Below are 7,740 nucleotides of genomic sequence, written 5' to 3' on the forward strand. Positions count from 1 at the left end.
TTGGATGGGACTTTACTTGGATGGACTAAAAAGGACTTTACTTGGATGGACTCTGAATGTATTAGAGTCAATTTTGTACACTAACACTTGACAAAATGTGAACACGAATAGTTCATATAGTAATTGATGTTCTGGATTTCAGGTAATTGATGAGGGAACTTTTCAAAATATTTAATGGCATTTCAAATGAAATGATTTTTTACCGCATGAGCTCGTTTGCAGCTCGATTTGCTGTAATGAAAAAGTTGTCTTCTGAAGAGACCTTGCGTGCTGTTGGGAAGCGAAGCAGTCCATTCGAGGAAGATCGTGTTGGCAAAGATGCAAAATGAAAGTTACACGGTACGTCAACGGCCCCGTTATAAATCTTCCAAAGGAAAACATTTTCATCTCTAAGCTGTAACACACAGGAAAGTAACTGAAGGGATTCTAAGCCTGAAACATATGATGAGCACCTATAGCAGCCGATTAGGTATCAGTTTTCGTCATGTTTTTCTCTGCCTCGTCCAGCCCGAAATTGTTGTACGCTTCTCGCGCCCCATCGTTCATCAGTATTTGGTATGCTCAATTAATGGTCTTGAAAAACTCCTCATCTCCACCAGCATCAGGGTACGTCAACAAGCTCATTTTGTGGTAGTGTTTTTTGATCTGATCTTTTGAAGCAGAACTTTTTACCAACAAAATCTCGTACAATGTCGCAGGCCGATTCAATACATTTTTATTCCGAATCTCGAATAAACACTTTTCTGTGGCCTTCGTTTTGGCCTTCTCGTTCTTCAAAGAATGCTTTTGTCTATCGATTATAGTGTCTTTCCTTGGGCACTCACTCGCCAAGTACTGGTTATAGTTTTACAACTGCCGAAGCTCTGACCTCAATTGGTCATTCTCTTTTTCCATTTTCTCCATGGCTTCGCTCTTTTTATCAGTATTGACTTTCAGATCGGCCAACTCCTGCTTAAGTAAGTCGATTGACAGCTCTTGTTCGGCTACCGCCGCCTTTAGGTTATCTCTCAGCGCCTCACACTCGGCGCTCAGTTTTCCCAATAATTCTCTTGTTGCCTCTTTGGCTTTGTCGCAATGTTTGTCTAGTTTTTGTCGAAGCTCGACAGGATCCTTTTGGAGTGAAGAGTTTGTACTCTTCAACTTCTCAAACTTCGCGCACTGGTTTTGCAGTTGCACTTCAGTCTGCAGAGCTCGGGACCAAATATTGGCGGGTGCCAGAAGTTCTAGTGTAGACACCTTCCGAGTCCTTGACAGACATGATTCCACTCGGTACAGTCCCGGGGAAATCTCCGAAAAAACTTTCCTCAACTCCGGCATATAGTACACATATTCACCAATTCGTGGGATCTCGCTGCCTGCTATGTTCAATAGAAAAATTTTTTGCTTCTAAAGTTTCTCAATATTTTCAGTCTTGAGTAAAGTTTCTCAATATTTTCAGTCTTGATCTCAAGAATTTTCCTTTATTTTTGTTGGCCTTGACCTCACGACAACTCTTTTTCATTTTTTTAGTCTTGAACTCAAGACAACTCTTTTTCATTTTTTAGTCTTGAACTCAAGACAACTCATTTTTATTTTTTTGGTCTTGAACTCAAGACAACTCATTTTCTTTTTTGGTCTTGAACTCAAGACAACTCATTTTCATTTTTTTCGGTCTTGAACTCAAGACAACTCACTCCCCCTCTCAATAAATAGAGTGTCTATAAGTGTGAGTTTCACACGTATATAAAAAAAGGTGTACTAAAAACCTTGGGTTTCAAGGTCAAAGATTTAGTTTGCAATGTTCTCACTAAATCATTAGTCGAATTAAGTAACTGTGAATTTTTCTTTGACTGGATGACAGAAACCCGCGACTCATTGTCCTCCTCCTCAATTCTCGTTACTGCTTTTATATGTAGAGCTCTCTCTAAAGCTCTGTCTAAAGTCATATCCGCGTCACCTAAGTTCTTTCTCAAGTCGACTCGCACATGACTATTTTCTATGCCTTCAAGAAATCCCCTCAAAATGAGATGTTCTCTTATCTCTGTGGACTCTTGGGGGTACGCTTTCAAAGCTAATGTTTGCAAATCACCGAGAAAATCTGTTAATTTTTCACCGGGCTGCTGGACTCTCCTAGCTAGCCTCCCCCAGAACACTACTGGTTTCTCATTATAATGTTGTCTGAAAGCCTTTACGGTCTCGTCATAACTCTTTCTAGTGTCCTCCGAAAGTGTACCATAGAAATCAATAGCCGACTTTTGTAACCTTAACGCGAAATAATGCGGCAGTTAATCAATTTCGGTCTCGGCGCCGTTTACTGTTTCTTTTCTTTGCCACTTTTGAAGTTGTGACAAGAGCTCAAAGTGTGTAACAAAACTTTCAAAATCATTTTATTCAGTAAACGGTTCCGGTAACAGCGTTTTTGAGGAGTGCCGCGCCATCCTATTTTATTTAAAAGCTGTTGTTATTCAAAATCTTTCACTGATTTTGTTCGAAACTCGAACTATCTTTCCGACACTCTAGTTAACAGCTTTTAAATATTATTGACACTCTAGTTCCCTCTTCAATAAATGCAAAAAAAACTTGAAGTTTAATGCTTGAGTTTAAGTCAAATTACGTCAAATTAAAATACTGATGTTTCTGAACGATATTTTATTATCAAAAAAACATGTACGCCCTGATTTATGCTATTCGAATTTTTAGGGATTACTCACTTGAAAAATCGAAGATGGCAGTTGTTCTTGTCGAATCCCGACAGCAGTCCACAATCCCTCTTCCGCGTCGTGATTTTAAGACGTCGAACTCGAGTTTAAAAGTTGGTTTTCAAACAAAAAATAGATTTCTCTTGGAACTTAGTACAACGCTCAATATTATTGGGTGGTGGTTTCCTATTTACTTTTAATCTCCGTCGCCACTATAGCAGCCGCTTGTGCGCAATATTTATTATATTTAGTAATTGAACGTGGTGATTGTTCAAAACACAAGGATTGAAATTTAATTAATAAGTAGATAAAAGCAGAAGAGAATGGTTTCAAATAAATGAAGATCTAATAGAATGATTAACTCTGAAGGTAGGTTTAGTGTTCAATGAATGAGTTTTATCCTCAGTTTTGCCCGTACCCAATATGGGTTCTATCACCGCGGTAAATTAACCAAGTAAATACTGATATGTCACAATTGTTAATACTGCTCGAAGCCCGAGCTTTGTCTGTTTAAATTTGTCGACACCTTTCAAGATTGTGTCAGCCATTATTCAGATAATAAATTAAAATTTAAACTAAATCTTTGAGCTTGAAACCCAAGGTTTTTAGTACAATTTTTTTTCATATACGAGTGACACTCACACACCATATTATCCAACGAAGGATTTTATACTGAAAACGTTCAAGTTGGTGTTGGATAATTAAGGAAAGAGACCAAACAGGAGCACCGAATATTGAAATAGGCCGGATAAGGGATCCATAAAGCAAAAGTTTCCTGTGACTTGACACTGAAAAGGGGATATTTCGTTTCATGTAGTTAAAAATTCGGTTGCATTTTAGAAGCTTTGAATCTAGGCGAGCTTTCCACGATACCCTACTAAACACAATAAAACCCAAATCTTCAATTTGCTTGTTGAAAAGTAAGTAGACAGACCCTAGAAAAAATTGAGCAGGATCATCATTCCCACCAAAATTAACAGCTTAAGATTTTGATGGGTGGAATTGGAGACCATTTAAATTACACCAATTAAATAAGGAATTGATGTCCTCTTGCACAAGGGAGAACAATGAGATGCTGAAAATTTTCAGATCATCAGCAAAAAGATAAAAACAACTGCTTGCCACATCATCACCCATGTCATTAACGAAAATAATGAATAATAAAAGACCAAGCACGCTGCCCTGAGGAACTCCCGAAGTAACCGGTAAAGGAGAAGAAAGATGTCGGTTAATTTTTACACACTGAGAATGGTTAATTAGATAGGCGTTGAGAAAAGGTTGAGAAAAGTTGAATCAAAACCAAAATTTACAAGCTTAGACAAAAGTATTTGATGAGAATTTTATCGGGGTGTAAAAACCCAGTTTGTGTCATATCAAACTAACTAAGTTGCTACTCCAGCAGACCTTTCGCGAAACGGTAGCATGCCTGGCCGTGGTTCTGGAGCTAGTATGTTCGAGTCCTCCAAGCTCTAATTTTTTAGCAGTATATGGAGTTAGCTAAATCCACAGTTGGTTGTTACAATTTCTAGAGCTTAGATCAGTGGCTCTGACCTTGTGTTGTGCGTACCCTTAGTTGAGTTGGGGTTTGAGTTGTTTTTAACCGTCTCGTTTGAGAAGGGTGTAATAATCTAGCTTGTGGTATTTTGAACTAACAAAGTTGCTATTCCAGCAGAATTTTGGTGCAACAGTAGCATGCATGGCCGCGGTTCTGAAATCAGTATGTTCGAGTTCTCTAAGCTCCAAATTCTTAGCATATACGGAGTTAGCTAATAACACAATTGGGTTGTTACATTTGACGTATCCCTAGATACGTCAAGGACACAGATGTACTTAGGCTGCAAAAATCTGCCATCGAGTTCTATCGCACTTTACCCTAAACTACAAGAGAAATCTATGATGAGCGCGTTAAAATAATTCGAGAACACCATAGCGAAAAATCGTTCATTTTCCGCGGGCGTCTAGCTCACCGCGCACATCAGCCGGGAGAACTGACAGATTTTCATGGAGATTCAAAGCTGATGGCTTTGAAGGATTAACCCACGGAGTTGTAATCGAAGGGATCAATCGTCGGAATCAATCGGCTAGCACAGCAGTTCTCGGTGGGGTGATGACAGACGTGATAGAGGACAACAACAAAATCGCGGATTCAGAGATAAGAGGCGGCTTTTTCCGACGACAGGACCTAGTCACAGAGACAGGTTTTTCGGAAGAGATGAACCTTCTATTGGAAACGACAGGCAGGGTTTCCAAGTGCAGAGTCTATGGACAAAAAGGACACATATCGAGGAATTGTCGAATTTTTGTCCTATGTGGTAGATCCCAACACTTGAAACGAAACTTCCCTTTCAAAAAGTAAATCACTGAGAACTGTGATGTCATTAGAGTTTGTTCGACAAATACAATTAAATGTGTCAAGGCAGAACTCCTACTTCATTGGAACAGATGCGTTGGATTAATAGACAGTGGAAGTAGTATATCTCTTTTGAGCTGATCCACATACGAAAAACTGAGAAAACCTGGAATTGTTCAAATATACACGAAACGAGTCTTAACAGCCAATAACACAGCCGTGAAAAAAATAAGAAGAGTAACGCTGTTGGTATAGTTACGGACAAGACAAACGGGGATTGAAAAAGACTTTGTGATAACGGCAGATGAAGGTATAGAATGTCTGCTGGAAGTTGCCTTCCTGGAAACCAATAAATGTGTAATGAACTTACATGAAAAAAACTATATAGCAGTCAAACTAAAATTTCAATAGCCCTTACTACAGAGAAAACGCAAGGTGTTGAGGTTTTTGCAATAGCGGGAGAAAACACTTAAATACAGAGTAAAAACGAATGTCTGATGAGAATTAGATTAGCAGATGAAAACGGAGAAGACATCCCGGGAGTGGAAGGATTAGTGTAAGCAATTGAAGATCTTTTATTTAACACTGGCGTCTGTATGATTTCATTGAAAGACGGTTCTAGCTGATAAAAGTCTTTAAACTAGCTGATGCACCAGTGAATGTGTATAAAAGCGCTACAGTAGGAAGCTATAGCAAAAACAAACAGAACTTAGTTGTCACTGCAATTTTCACAAATCAAAATAAACCAAAGACATTGGAAACATTTGAAATGTGGAAATACGCAATTTTGGAAGGATCTAATCTAAAGAACCAGCGGATAGAGAAAAAACAGGAATTGTTCATATGACATCAACAAATATTCTCCCGAAACTCTAATGGTTTAGGATATTGTGACAAAATTAAACACCAAATTAAACTCAACAAAGATGCACAGCCGTTCAGAAGAAATTATTGAAGTATGAGCTTTGATAAAAGAAAAGCAATGAAAAAAATTTAAAGATCTAGAGGATGCAAAGCAAATAGAACAAACTCATTCGTATTGGGCGACACCATCAATATTGATGAAAAAATATATGGCAGCTACCGACTAGTTGTGGATTGCAGAGGTTTGAACAAACAAATTGAGAAAACAAATTGGCCGCTACCTACTATAATTGACGTTATTGAATCACTAGACGGAAAATGTTAGTTTTCCAATATCGATTTGACATTGGAATATTTTTAAATGGCGCTGGATGAACAGTCACAGAACGTGACAACTTCTGTAACTCCAATGGGACTCTACAATTGGAAGAGACTTCCCATGGGTTTTTCGTCAGCACCAGGAGCTTTCCAAAAATTTTTGGAGCGATTTATTGGAAAATTATTGGTGGGTCTCTCTTTTGAAGCGGTTTTTGTAAACCTGGACGACATAATCATCTTCGGTAGATCCTTTAAATCCCATCCGTCTAGATCTAGTACCTGGACGACTTAAAGACGCCGGTTTGGGCAAAAAGCTCAAAATGTAAGTTTTCTCAGGAAAAATTCATTTCCTGGGACATATTGTATCAAATAAAGGCGTAGAAGGGGATCCGGAAAAACTAGCGGCAGTCAGTAAAATGAAAAACCCACGAAAAGAATTAAGAGCTATATTAAAACTAGTTGGTTTTTACAGAAGATTCATACAAGACTTTGGAAAATAGCAGAGCCTCTTTATAAGCTATTAAACAAAAAAGAACGTATTTCTTGGAGTAAAGCGTGTAAATCAGCAGTTGAACAACTATAACAACCACTACAGAAAACACGAATTTTGGGTTATCCGAATGACACGGACCCCAATAAGTTAACCACCGGCGCGTCTCTGATTGGCATTGGCGAAATTATTTTCCAAAGACACCAATGGGGCAAAAAAGTTATTGCATACAAAAAAAACGCTCAGCAAAAGTCAACAAAACTACTCTGCAACAAAACGAAAACATTTTGCTCTCAAATCTTCAGAAAGTTTCTAATGGGAGAAAAATGCAGCCGAACTCTCTATACTAAGAAACTGGATTGAGAGCAAAAAACGCCCTCAAAGAAAAAACATGGCAGGAGACTCCACTGCATTGTGGAAATTTTGGACCGCTCTCAGAAACTTACAAATAGAAACTGATTTAACTAAGAGAATTAAACGTATTGACGAATTTCACAACGTAACACAAATAGTTATTCAAAGATCACTTTTAAATGAAATTCTACCTTTCGCTCATGAACATTACGGACATGTTGGTATGGCTAAGACATTTGATCGGGTTCAAGAACGATTCTAATAGCCACGGTGGAGATAACATGTTCGTGGTTGGCTGAGCTTTTAAGAAATATGCTGTTAAAGGAGGTTGCCACACCAGAAACACATACACAGCCTGTCAACTTTGAAATCAAGTAACTTTTTTTGCAAGTTGCCTTTGACATTATTGGACCTTTACCCGAGTCAATTGGAAACAAATACATTCTGTTAATTGGAGATCGGTTTACAAAATAGTTTGAAGCAATTCCCTTGAGCAACCCATTTCAACGTGAGCTAAGGCCTTTGAAAACGTATGGGTCTCAAAAAATGGTTTTCTGGCAAATATCCACAGTGACAAGGGCAGCAACTTTCTGTCGAATCTTTTCGAGAACATGTGTGAAGAGCTGGGAATTAACAAGACATCAACAACAGCTTATCGTCTTCAAGGAAACACAATGCTATAGCAG

Source organism: Convolutriloba macropyga, chromosome 3, assembly GCF_964194025.1.
Source record: "Convolutriloba macropyga chromosome 3, txConMacr16.3, whole genome shotgun sequence".
In the NCBI taxonomy this organism is placed as follows: domain Eukaryota; kingdom Metazoa; phylum Xenacoelomorpha; order Acoela; family Convolutidae; genus Convolutriloba; species Convolutriloba macropyga.